At 35.5% G+C, this 14,476-nt stretch overlaps 1 non-coding gene and 1 pseudogene across 1 annotated transcript; both read right to left on the bottom strand.

The window, feature by feature from the left end:
* Positions 1-1,285: 1,285 nt before the first annotated feature.
* On the bottom strand, positions 1,286-2,909 carry LOC102667518 (40S ribosomal protein S20-like; annotated as a pseudogene).
* A 9,247-nt stretch (positions 2,910-12,156) lies between these two features.
* On the bottom strand, positions 12,157-12,263 carry LOC113000056 (small nucleolar RNA R71). Its single transcript, XR_003265327.1, has one exon. It is a non-coding gene; the product is annotated as a small nucleolar RNA R71 (small nucleolar RNA).
* Between the last annotated feature and the right edge of the window lie 2,213 nt (positions 12,264-14,476).

Below are 14,476 nucleotides of genomic sequence, written 5' to 3'. Positions count from 1 at the left end.
TTTTGTGCAAAAATCCTTTCTTCCACCTTTTTCCTGCCTGCCTCCTCTGCCATTGATCTTCTCTAGCAACCTTCTCATTGCCAGTGACAGTTTCAACCAACTTTCTACCAATCTTTCCAACCTCACCAACAACCATTTCAACCAACTTTCTAACTTATTTTCAGCAATTTTTCCGGTATCTTTTTGGTGATCTTTTCCAGTTGTCACCTCTAGCTACTTTCTAATAAATTGTTTGTCAAATCTATAGTTGCATCAAATTTTCATCTACTTCATATCTCTAGCTACTCTTACAATGTTTAGTGGTCTTTTCTGGCCTAATCAAGCCCCATGTTGTCTTTTTAACTGAGTTTAGTGGATCCCATATTAGTTAGATAAGGTTTTATTTGTACCAAGCTCAACGCTTAGCAAGTTTTAGCTTGAAGGAGAGTGTTAGAACAATGTACAGTTCATGAATCACACGTTAAATGCATTTAGTTTTCATAAGAGTTAGTATTTGGCAAGTGGCTCCCATTTAATCTTTGCCTAGCAAATAGAACCCACTTTGTCTATCTCTATCTCTATCTCTCTATCTCATACACACACACACACTCACACACACACACACACTATATATATATATATATATATATGTTTAATATCTCATTTTTGTCTTAATTTTTGGATACAGATGTTGATAAAGGAATAACTCTTTAGAGAGGAAACCTAATAAATGCCATGAAAGAGAGGATAAGGCACATTCCAATAATGATCTAATTAATTCCTTTAAAACATGGTAATTTCTCTATCATTAAGTGGCTGCAATGCTACACAACAATGACACTACTATGTTCCATTAACATAAGAAGAATGACATAATTAATCAGTTGTATTCATTCTTCAAGGGTAGAGATGACATAACTCTGAACAATTGAATTAGATTGAAACTTTGAAAGGTGTCAACCTTGTGATGTAATGTAAAAAGGGTGGCATCCTATTGACCATAATCAGTCCTGCCATGTTCAGAAATAAATCTTAAGACATGGTGGTTCAACTACACAAGATAATGAAGTTACATTGACATTCACTATACTAGGAACCTAGGAAACACAGTATGCAAACATGCTAATATATAAATGAATATATAATATGTATATTGTTGATAAACGCATTAAACATTTGCAACCAAAATAAGTTGAAAAAGTGGTTTAGCTTCCTGCAGATCCATTTGCTATACATAGTCACATTTTGTTTTTGGTGGGGGGGGGGGGGGGGGGAGGAGAGGAGTTGCAGGGGGGTATGATAAAACTTAACTGTAGAGGTCAATCACTCTCTTGTGCACTCGAATTTCAAATCTGTCCTATGTATTGGTACCTGAAAAAAAAAAAAAAGCAGTTTCATGAACACAAAGGCTTAATATCATTCATTGAACAAAATGCTTCAAAAATATAATCAACAAGCTAAGTAACACAAATATTTGTGTTCCGTAGAAAACGTATGAACAACACACAAATACACAATTAAGACACTTGGTAAGACACGAAATCACAACATTTTTCAAGCTTTTAGCCACAACAACAGTCTTATGATGTTTTAGGCTGCAAGAATGATCATGCTCACAGCTAACATAAAATCAATCACATGATAACAAATGACAGAGGAGCCAATCCAGCAAACCATGTGCACAGGACAATTATTTACATCACAATTTGTTGAAGAGCATTCAAACTTAAGTACCAAATATCATTCAATAAACATGAATTAAGAAAATTATAGATAAAACTTAGACAATTTTCCTCGCACTGCCACTAAAAGAATGAAAATTGAAACAAAACACTTTTTTATCCCACAATTGGAACTTTTTTAGAATGATAGATCACCCAGGTTCGGGTCCATAGACGATTGCCCTGTGAGGACTCACTTTCACTACGGCTCCTGTGGTTTCCCTTAATGAAGCCACTGCCTATGAGTTGTAGTCTTATTCTTCAACTCTTCAACAGACACACAGTTAGAGTCCCGAGCCTCCAAAGAAATAGATTACCAATGAAACCTCCCGATCATCCCTTATTCATATTTTTAAACATGATATAACTAACTTAATCTTCCTTTTTCCTTCAAAAGTCTTCATCCAAATTTTCCATTTAGCACATTCCAGACCTTGCAAACTAAGAGATATATTGCAAAACTACTCCTTAACGAAGCCACTGCCTATGAGTTGTAGTCTTATTCTTCAACTATTCAACATACACACAGTAAGAGTCCCGGGCCTCCAAAGAAATAGATTACCAATGAAACATCTCGATCATCCCTTATTCATATTTATAAACATGATATAAATAACTTAATCTTCCTTTTTCTTTCAAAAGTATCCATCCAAATTTTCAATTTATCACATTTCAGACCTTGCAAATTAAGAGATATATTGCAAAACTACTCCTTATACAAAGGGCATGCATGTTCAAAACTACAACACATAACATAGCAACATAGAAGAACATTGAGGAAAACCCAATTGCAAAATGAACATCAATCAAAAGAGCAATATAAGAAGCAAAGAATAAAAGGGACAAGTGAACCAAACTACAACCATAACAATAAAAAGTGAGGAAAGAGTGAAAATACCTTCACCACAAAGGGACTTCCTGGTAGTGATGTGAAGAGCCTTAGTGGGCATCCTAATAGGTCCCTTAACCCTGAGCCACTTGTCCTTTGCACCGCGAACCAAGTATTCACAAACTAAAAGTAACATAAAAACCGAAACATAAGCCTAAGGAGAACGACAACCTTAAAAATGAAAACTACAATCAATTGGGGCATACCCTTTTCGAGGTTTTTGACGTGCTAGGAGGAAATGGTGAACGTTACTTGTGGATCTGCTCCCGGGGCTCCTCCAAGTCGAACTTTGTGGGCTTCATTGCAACATATATCGCCATTATTCACGCCAATGCACAAAAACATAAGAAAAAGTTGCTGCTGTGTCTAGAAATAAGAGAGGGCTTTGGCGTACAATGGAATAGAAAACACCTTGATAGAGGGCTTCTTTCGTCCTCTGTTTCAATCGTGCTAAATTGGAGAACCCTCTGCTTCAATCGTTTAGCCGCGACCTCTGTTAGGGCAACGTTACACCAAAGGGGGAGGGGAACCCTATTCCTAAGGGGAGATCTCTGTCCTGTTACACATTAAACTGGTTGTCATCATGTAATCTGGTCCATTTAATTTTTTTACTGTTAAATCGGACGAACTCAAATGGTTATCATTTTTATAAAACTTACGTTGGGTGCGAAAGGAGTTTCACATTCGCACCCTACTCTTCGTCTAATTTGGAAGCCAAGCGAGCATAGCCATTATCCTTCAAATGAATTTCTCTCTCAAAGCCATAACACTGATCACATGGACAACATCATCGTATAGCTGCTTTAATTTGTGCAATATTTTGAGTTCAATGACAGCAAATCTTGTATGCACAAAAACCTAAAACGCATATTTACACACATCCAATTAAAAAATGACAACTCATCAAAGTTAAAAATAAAATAAAAAAACAAAGGTAAGATTTAGTAACGCGAACTCTTTCTCTCTTCCATTGCACAGCCTCTAACCAGACCCTGGCCTCCATTATGACAATCTCGGTTTAGACTAAAATATCTAAATAGAAGATGAAGGAACCTATTTATGTACGGTGCAATTGAGTTATGAATCGGGCTCATTTAATCCATTAAAGACATTGCTGGATTGTTTACTGGTACTAGTTCAGATAGGTGATAAAATGAAATAATTAGACCCTTGGAGTTCATATATACATATAAATAGTTTTGGCACAACAGTAAAGTTGCTGCCTTATGACCTTTTTTGTAAGTCATGGGTTTAAATCCTGGAAATGGTCTCTTTGGTTGTGGGGGTAAGGGTGCATACATCTACCCTCCTTAGACCCGGTTAGGTTGGAACATTGTGCACTTGGCTGCCCTTTTTATTCATGGCATATACCTATTTTCAGTTTGTTATTGTTGTACTTTACACCTGAATTGAATTTTCTTTTTTGCCTGCCCAGATTAGCTTGATAGAAATGCCACAGCATAAAAGGAAAAAGATGATGGCTCTGCCAACTAATGTGATGAGAGATGACTCGGACAAGGTAAAGCTTATTGTGTATGGAATATTTCTCATAGTGTCATCCTTGGTATCATTAGTAGACTCTTGTAGTTACAAATCTGTGCAAATTGAGTACTGTATACAAGGATATAATCAACAAGGTTCTTCTCTTGCTGTTCCTATTTAAGCAAAGTTTATTTGAATATTGCAATACAGAATGAATGACCAATTATTTTGTCCAAGATGCATGCTCATTTGTCACTATTTTTGCTGTGGGTCTCTAGATATATGATTTTAAATTATCAATTCTAATATTGGGCTTTGTCTGGAATCTTAAAACAGTAGACCAGTAGGATTTAAAATTTCCTCACTAGCAAGTTGTGTTCCTATCTCACCATAATAAGATATAACATTATCATTTTAAAACATTTACAGGTTTTAATTCACGGTCAACCTGGGGAGGAAGTTAATCTGGAGTTAATCCTTGAGTTGTTGCTGACGTTGGTCTGATTGTAAGTTTTGCATCTATACATAATGCCCTATTTATATAGCAATAGGTTGTCTCACTTTTATCTTCATAATATCTATATATTGTGTCTTGATTTTGATGAATCTTATCTCTATATCAAGGAAGATAATTTTTTCATTTCTGGGAAACTAAAATATTGGTTTTATCGTGGCTTGGAGTTTGTGAAAGATGACGAGGAGTGGTGTACTAGATCTTCAGTGTTTTTTTCTTCTTTTTTTTCTCTCTCTGTTGTATGAGAACATTTGTTTGTTTAGTGAACAAAGGTCGATTGTAATTGGTTGTTTCTTACTCTTTGTCCTCCAGATGTTTTCATTATTTGCTCAAAGACCAAGTTAATCTTATTGTAGGGACTTCCAAATGCTGGGAAATCAACACTTCTGGCAGCCATTACACTTGCAAAACCCGATATTGCTGATTATCCTTTTACAACATTAATGCTAAATCTTGGACGCCTTGGTGGTGATCCCAGCTTCGGGGCAGGAATGTATTCATCTGAAGCTACATTGGCGGATTTGCATGGTCTTATAGAAGGTGCTCACTTAGGAAAGGTATCAAATATTTTTGTTCTTGTCAAATGTCCCCATTTTAAACCATTGAGATGCTAAATATGAAGGCTTTTTGTCTTTCACGTTCAGGGTCTTGGTCGTGATTTTTTTAGGCACCTCAGAAGGACCCGGCTATTGGTCCATGTTGTTGATGCTGCCACTGAGAATCCTATAAATGACTACAGACCTGTCAGAGAAGTATGTATTTTACCCTTTATAATTGAATATATTTTTTATCCATTCAGACTCAGGTGTTTTATTGGTTCAACAACTTTATTTGAAGTTGTAGGTTATTCATTTTAACACATCAAACATGTCAAGTGAACAAGGTTAATCATAATCTTAACACTTGTTCCACTTACTACATAATAGAAGGATTGCATATTAAATGAATCACCAAAGGTTTAGAAGTTACTTGTGAATCTGCTCCGGGACTTGTCCTTTGCACCCCGAACTAAGTCCGCACAACCTTAATTGAATATTCTAATTTTACCTAGTTAAACATGGGAGAGGTGTTTTTACGATTAAAATAACATAATTTATATAATTTTTTTGAAAAAGAGAATTAAAGAGGAAAGGCAATATATGCTAGTTTTAATATAAAAAATCAAAATAAATTTAATAAATGAAAAATATGTAATTACTCATTTTAGTAATTAATAATTTATTATTTTTGAATTATTTGTTTTAAAGAGGAATTCCCTTTATTTGTTTTAATATTTTTTTTCCTATTCTTTTCTTGTTTTGTGATTGATTCTTAAACACTAATTTGTTATTCCATACCAATCGGTTTTCACACAATTGGAGAAACTAGTGAAGCTTGTTTCTCACACTTGGAGAAAACAATACTTATGTTGGGTAGATTTGATAAACAACTCCATTTCATTTTACCATTAGGATTTAGGAGTATTCTTCTCCTAAGAAGGTTGAAGGTCATGTGACTAAACCTCCTTCAAGAATAAATTACTTATACAATTTTGTCAATGTAAAAGACTGGTCAGTAGGTAGTTATTTTCACAAAAAAGACCACAGTTGATGCAAATGTGTGAAGTTTGAACTAGTGTTCTAGATACAAATTGGTAACATTATCGGTTTGTCTATGCCTTACATGGCATAAATACATGTGTTACCACTTACGAATAATAAAAGAACATTCAGAGTCAAGCTAACAAGTAACAACATATTACTTTGTGAACCACACTAATTATAAGTATAACTCATTTGATTTTATTTTCACTTCGTAGGAGGTGGTTATAATTGACTCAAACCTTGGAATCAAATCTACATTGTGAAAACTCCAGCTCAAATTTTTAATTTGGACTAAACAATGGCTTAGTTAAAACATAATTGTTGCAATTGTTTTTCAAGATGATGGCTTGAAATGAGAAAAATAATTATCACTGACATAGAAGGATTTTTTAGGTAGGAACACAGGCAGATTCTAGTAAGGTTAGGGTGCAGAAAGGCTTAAAATTTGTGATGTCTAAGATTGCCAACAAAAGAAATTGACAGAGGACATCTGACACATGCCATACAGTGGCAGACAAGTTGCAAGTGAAGGAGAATGGTCAATTTCTACATGTAGATAACCAGAAATGGAAAAAAGGACACAAGACGTTTTATTGAGGGCTTTCTGGAAAAGTGAACAACACCATCTTAGCAGGTGTTTTATTGAGGGAGTGTTTCTATTAGTGTTTTTGGAAGCCTATGTTGGTTTTCTTTTCTACTTTCTCTTTTGTTGGTTGATTTTCCTATGTCATTTCTTTTTGTGTTTTCTTTCAGCTTTGTTTTTGTCTCTTTTGAAGGATATTTTATTATTTTCTTAGTCTCATGTATTATGTATATTTTCTTGAAATTTCTTTTCCTATCTAAAAAAGAAAAAGTGAGCACAACAATTGAGATCATTAGGAGCGGTTAGATCCTTGTTGAGACAAGAATAAAAAAATGACAGGGAAGTCTAAAATTGGGAAGAAGTTTTTTTTTTTTTATATGTTGGCATTTTAGGGAATCCTTATAAAATACCAATAACCACCAGAAACACGTCACGTTAGATTATCAAGAAGAGCTTTAGGAATACCTGAATCCATAAATGATTAATGAAGTAGACGCACTGAAATCCGGAGAAAAATCATGAACAATTGGTTTGATGACCTTCCTCAACCAAATCTCTTTATTCCTTTTGGGACCTTTGTTTTCTCTTTATATGGGGAGAGGGGAAAACTGTTTATGATTTGATGTATTAGGGGTCATAGTCGTGTCTCATGTTTTAAACCTATTAGGGCTCTCATTATTCCCTAATGGGTCAAACTGGTTTCTGCTTATTAAGCCCATATCAATTTTCTATTGATAGCCTAATAGGCTCACCAGATTAGATCACTTATATTGAGCCCATAAAAAATGTAAATACTAATATAAATGTTGTGATGTAATATGTAGCCTACATTAATTAATTAATTAGGAATTATAAAATTCCTAACAATCTCCCACTTGGCTTCATATTACCTTTAGCCATTTATACTACAAAAGTCTTTAAGCGTGCAACCGTATGTTATTTACTTTTAGACTTCCCTTAAACAATCTGGTCAATCTTATATAATAACAAGGAACCATTGTGGTTTTTATCACAATCTAATGTGACTAAGCCACAATGACCACCATTGTCACTTATACCTGATGACATAGATCAAATATGGATAAGCGATATGAAAATAACATGCAATGTGATCTTATTCATGTTCATTTTCAACTAGTCCAAACTTTATTCTTTATTGAGATCAATCCAAAACACAACATAAATATTGCAAACAAAACAAGCTCATAATCAAATGATAAACTTTAACTTTATTTTGTAGAAAATCCAAACAATACAAATAAATGTAAAGTATAAGATATAGAACACAAATGAGACTCGCACTAAACTAAGGTACTATTAGGAATTACACCCATATGAACAGTGTGCTCATGAAAAATTTTAGGTACCAAACCTTTAGTAAGTGGGTCAGCTAGCATGAAATTAATCCCTATGTGTTCTATGGAAATCTGTTTATCTTGAACTTTTTCCTTAACAACCACAAACTCGATGTCAATGAATTTTGACTTGGTTATACTTCTATTGTTGTTGGAGTATTGAATTGTTGATTCATTATCACAATAAATCCTCAATGGTCTTTCAATGCCATCGATCACACACAAACCAGTAACAAAATTTCTCAGCCATATCCCATGGTTGGATGCCTCTAAACAAGCAATGAATTTTGCGGCCATGGTCAAAGAAGCTACGAGAATCTATTTAGCAGACTTCCAAGAGATAACTTCTCCAGCCAACATAAATATGTAACTAGATGTGGAGCATTTGCTGTCTTGACATCCATCAAAATCAGAGTCTGAGTACACAATGATCTCTAAATTCTCAGACTTCTGATAAGTGAGCATGTATCCTTTTGTTCTCTTCAGGTAACCCATCACACATTTTGCTGCTTTCTAATGCTGCATTCCGGGATTACTCAAATATTTGCCCAGAACTTCTACCACAAATGCTATATTGGGACGAGTGCAAACTTAAAGTGTACATTAGACTTCCTACTGCTGACGCATAAGGAATCTTTTGCATCTCTATTTTCTCAAGGTCATTATTGGGGCATTATTTGAGACTAAATTTGTCTCTTTTAGCTATCGGGGTATCTCCTAGTTTACTATCTTTTACGCCGAATTTATCTAGGACCTTATCGATACAACTCTCTTGTGACAAACTTTGGATAGCTTGAAAGCGATCTCTTAGTATCTTAATACCTAACACAAAAAAGGCTTCCCCAAGATCTTTCATTTCAAATTTTTTAGTCTCTTGTAAAAAGCCTATGCCGCTGCTAGCAAGCAGTATATCATCGACATATAATACCAAGAATAAGTATTTACTCCCACTAAACTTGTGATATACACAATCATCAACTGCATTTGCCTCAAAACCATATGAGGTAATGACTTGATGGAACTTGTAATACCATTGACGGGAAGCCTGTTTCAGACCATAGATGGATTTGTTTAGTTTGCAAACCATAGACTTTGAGTCACCTGATACAAAGTTTTCTAGTTGCACCATATAAATTGTTTCTTCAATGTCACCATTTAGAAACACAAATTTGATGTAGCTCTAAATCATAATGAGCTACCAATGTCATCATTGTTCTAAAAGAATCCTTTGAAGATATAGGAGAAAAGGTTTATTTATAGTCAATTCCTTCCTTTTGAGTGAAACCTTTAGCGACTAGATGAGCTTTATATCTCTCGACATTGCCCTTTAAAAATCCCTTTTGGTTTTAAATATCTATTTACAACCAATAGGTTTCACATCTTTAGGCAATTCGACAAGATTCCAAACGTCATTATCTTGCGTAGATTTCATCTCATCCTTCATGGCATCAATCCAATTTTAAGAGTTAGAACTACGCATAGCTTAACAGAAGTTGATTGGATCATCCTCATGTTCTTGGACAAAGATAATATAATCATCTGGGATTGAACTTCTCCTCTCTCTAATAGATCTCCTTAATGATACTTCTTGAGGTTGTTGAGGTTGTTGTATAGGTATTTGAGGGAGAACCTCATTGTTGTTTTGTTCTTGAACAATGTTGGTGTGTCATCATTTTCTCATATTTCTTAACCCTTTTTGTCACCATTTTAATTACTGATTAACCTTAATTGTCAAATTAATTATGCAGTTTTATCATTTGGGCCTACTGGATTAATTTTGTGTTTTTAATTTAATTTCAGGAGAATTATAAGTAATTGGGCTTGAATCCGGAATTGGGCTTGGACTTGAAGAGAGCAGACAATTTTATTCTACCAAATCTTATCTTATCTAGATTTTATCTCATCTAGATATTATTTCATCTGGATTTTATCTTATCTTATCTAGATTTTATCTCATCTAGATATTATTTTATCTAGATTTTATCTTATCTAGATTTTATTTTATTTATGGGCTTGGACTTAAAACAGATTTGTAAGCTTTGGGGCCTGAGAACTATATAACAGCACCAAGGTTCTAGTTTTAGGCTCTCTCTCTCTCTTTCATTTTTAGTTTTTTTTTCGTTTTGGAGAATAATTCTAGTTTTCTTCGTCTTCTACTACAATTTCGTTTTCTATTGATTAATGGAAGGCTAAGTCTCTAGCGTTGTTTTCTCTTGAGGATCAAGCACAACTTTCCTTGAGATTTTATTATTACTATTGAATTCTGCTCAGTTTTTCCTCTTCACCAATTACTCTGTATTTGTTGCTATTAATCCATGCATGCTTAGTGTTTGATTAATTGTCTCTGCGCTTAATTTACGATCATACTTAATGATCAGTTTCGTTCATGATTAATTGGTGTATGTGTTGCTTAATCACATAATTAATGCCTTATGTTAAATTTTGCTTAGCAATTTAATTTAGGGTTGGATTAAGTGGTTGAATTGATAAAGGATAAATCCTCGTAACCTAGGATAAGATACTTGCTTGTGAATCAAGGGGAAACAACGTGTTTTAATTCTGATATTTTCTAATTCAAATTTACTTGCTGTTTAATTTACAAAAATAAACACCCCCCCAAATTAGTTACTGTTTTATTACAATCTGTTATGAATGTTTGGTTGACCATTGCTCGTTGGGAGACGACCTAGGATCACTTCCTAGATACTGCATTTTTAATGTTTATTTGATTCGGGTACGACCTTGATCAAATTTGGCACCGTTGCCGGGGAGCAGTGGGCCAAAGGTTCATAATAGTGTTTAGTTATCTTATTTTGTGTAGCGTTCTATTTTGCATTTCAGTTGCATTCCCTGTTTAGCGACTATGTTAGCGACTGTTTTAGCGACTGATTCAACCTTTTGTTTTGTTGTGAACAGTGCTGAACCACTAGCGACTGGGAATTAGCGACGGATTTTGCAATTTAATTAACGAATTTTGTTTTGATAGTTAGAGTTGTTATTTTTGGCTGAATTTTTGTGTGGTAGCTTCTTTTGATCCATATTTTGTGCGAAAAATACCAGGAGCACTTGGTCTGGCAGTATTTAAGAGAGACAAAAATTTTGGGAACTTGTTTTTAGCAAAACTTCAAACGGCCATAACTTTTGCTCCGGGTATCAGAATAACTATTATTATATATGCATTTGGGGTAGAAAAAAATTTCCCATACTGTGGCAACCCACTGAATCTAGTTGGGGTTTCCCAAAATCCAAAAATAAGCCGTTTACTAAGTTTTTTTATTTTTCAAGTATTATTGTCCTATTTTTCTAAACTTTGCTTAGGTAGTTTTCATAGTTAGACTTTGAATTTTTGTTTGAAATTTTTTGTGCTATCTTTTCATGATTTTAGGGTGTTCTTCACAAAATTTCAGCTTATTTTGATATCGTTTGAGTATAGTTGTAGTTTTACCCCCTTGTTAGGTGCTTGTTGAGAAACATATTTGCTGCATATAGTGCATGACTAGGGGCAATCCAGGTGATTTACAACCCTTTGATCCTGAAATAGATAGAACCATTCATATATTAGTTAGGCATAATGTGCATCCTGGTCATTCTGTGCATTTTAAGCATTCTGTTGAGGGTGATTTTGAATATTCTGATTTTGAACATTCCACTACTAATTTTCATACTGAGAACATGACTCAACCTTCACCTCGTGAGAGGACTCTTAGGGAGATGGCTGCACCTGATTTCACTTATGAAAGCTTGTGCATTCAATATCCTGATGAGGGTGTTCCATATGTTCTCAAGACTGGACTAATACATTTGCTGCCCAAGTTTCATGGTCTTGTAGGTGAAGATCCTCATAAGCATCTTAAAGAGTTCCATATTGTTTGTTCCACCATGAAGCCCCCTGATGTCCAAGAAGATCATATCTTTCTAAAGGCTTTTCCTCATTCTCTGGAAGGAGTGGCAAAAGATTGGCTATACTACCTTGCTCCCAGGTCCATTTTCAGCTGGGATGACCTTAAGAGGGTGTTCTTGGAGAAATTCTTCCCTGCATCTAGGACCACTGCCATAAGAAAAGACATTTCAGGAATCAGACAACTTAGTGGAGAAAGCTTGTATGAGTACTGGGAAAGATTCAAGAAATTGTGTGCAAGCTGTCCCCACCACCAGATTTCTGAGCAACTCCTTCTTCAATATTTTTATGAGGGACTTAGCAACATGGATATGAGTATGATTGATGCTGCCAGTGGTGGAACTCTTGGTGATATGACCCTTGCTGAAGTTAGGAATTTGATTGAGAAGATGGCTTCCAACTCCCAACAATTCAGTGCAAGAAATGATGCTATTGTTCTTAGAGGAGTCCATGAGGTGGCCACAGATTCATCCTTATCTACTGAAAATAAAAAGTTTGAAGGAAAACTTGATGCCTTGGTCAACCTAGCTTGCCATGAATCATAAATTTGCACCTGTTGCAAGAGTCTGTGGTCTATGTTCTTCTGCAGATCACCATACAGATCTCTGTCCTTCTTTGCAGCAATTTGGAGTCAATGAGCAACCTGAAGCTTATGCTGCAAACATTTATAATAGACCTCCTCAGCAGCAAAACCAACAACAGTAGAATAATTATGACCTTTCAAGCAATAGATACAATCCAGGTTGGAGGAATCATCCAAATCTGAGATGGACAAGTCCTCCACAACAAAAACAACAACAATAGTTTGTCCCTCCTTTTCAGAATGTTGCTGGTCCAAGCAAGCCATGTGTTCCTCCACCAATACAGCAGCAGTCACAACAAAGACAACAAGCAATTGAGGCTCCTCCTTAACCTTCCTTAGAAGAGTTAGTGAGGAAAATGACCATCCAGAATATGCAATTTTAGCAAGAGACAAGAGCCTCCATTCAAAGTTTGACAAATCAGATGGGGCAGATGGCTACTCAGTTGAACCAAGCTCAGTCCCAAAATTCTGACAAATTGCCTTCACAAACTGTGCAGAATCCAAAAAATGTGAGTGTCGTCACCTTGAGGTCTGGCAACCAAATTCAAGCGCCTCCACCAGTAGCAGCACCTGCACCTGAACCTGTCAAGCTTCCTTCTACACCTGACAAAGAGGATGAGATAGTTGCACAAAAGAGAAAGCTTCCTAACAAAAATTTTCATGTAGGTGAACCTTCTTCTAGTAATTCTGACTTACCGCAGCCTCATATCCCTCTTCCATTCCCACCTAGAGCAATTCCAAACAAAAAGATGGAAGAAGCAGAATAGGAGATCTTGGAGACCTTCAGGAAAGTAGAGGTGAACATACCTCTGCTGGATGCCATCAAGCAGATTCCAAGATATGTCAAGTTTCTAAAGGAGCTGTGCACCCACAAAAGGAAGTTCAAGGGCAATGAAAGGATTAGCATGGGCAGAAACATGTCAGCATTGATAGGTAAATATGTTCCTCACATTCCTGAGAAATGTAAGGACCCAAGTACTTTCTGTATACCTTGCATTATTGGGAACAATAAATTTGAGAATGCCATGCTAGATCTAGGAGCATCAGTTAGTGTCATGCCTCTGTCCATTTTCAATTCTTTATCTATTGGACCTTTGCAATCTACAAATGTAGTGATTCATTTGGCAAATAAAAGTGTTGCTTACCCCGCAGGTTTCATAGAGGATGTACTAGTTCGGGTTGGTGAACTTATTTTCCTATTGATTTTTATGTTCTTAATATGGAAGAGGGATTTTTCCTTGGTTCAGTTCCAATTATTTTAGGCAGGCCATTTATGAAAACAGCTCGAACCAAGATAGATGTTTATGCTGGCACATTGTCTATGGAATTTGGTGATATTGTTGTTCATTTTAACATTCTTGATGCCATGAAACATCCATTTGAGGATCATTCTATTTTTCGTGCTGAGATAATTGATCAGATTGTTGATGATTATATGTTTGATTTTGTCCTTCATGGTAGGAAACATCCATTTTTATCTGATCTGCATGCTTGTCATTCCTTATGCATTGAATCTGAATCTGAGTTTGAATTTGATCATGTATCTGATTTTTATGCTGAAAGTGAATTTAAATTTGAGTCTGGTTCTAATTTTCTGGGTGTTGTACCTCTTGATGTCGATTTTTAAGAGTCAGAATGCACTAACCATGTTGCAGGAAGTATATATACTTCTGACTTGCTTTATGAGGTACAGGCTGAGGAACCTTCTTCTTCTCCTACCATGGTTCCTCCCACTGTTCAGCCACCACCCACACCAGAGTTGAAGCCCTTACTAGAAAACCTAAAATATGCTTACTTGGAGAACAAGGAAAAATTTCCAGTGATCATCTCTTCCTCCCTTGCTGCTGAGCAAGAGGAGAAGTTGTTGCTAGTTCTCAAGAAGCACAAGA

The sequence above is a fragment of the Glycine max genome, chromosome 17 (genome assembly GCF_000004515.6).
Source record: "Glycine max cultivar Williams 82 chromosome 17, Glycine_max_v4.0, whole genome shotgun sequence".
In the NCBI taxonomy this organism is placed as follows: Eukaryota; Viridiplantae; Streptophyta; class Magnoliopsida; order Fabales; family Fabaceae; genus Glycine; species Glycine max.
Note: the sequence above shows the minus strand (reverse complement) of the source record. Positions and strands in the feature narration are given on the sequence as shown.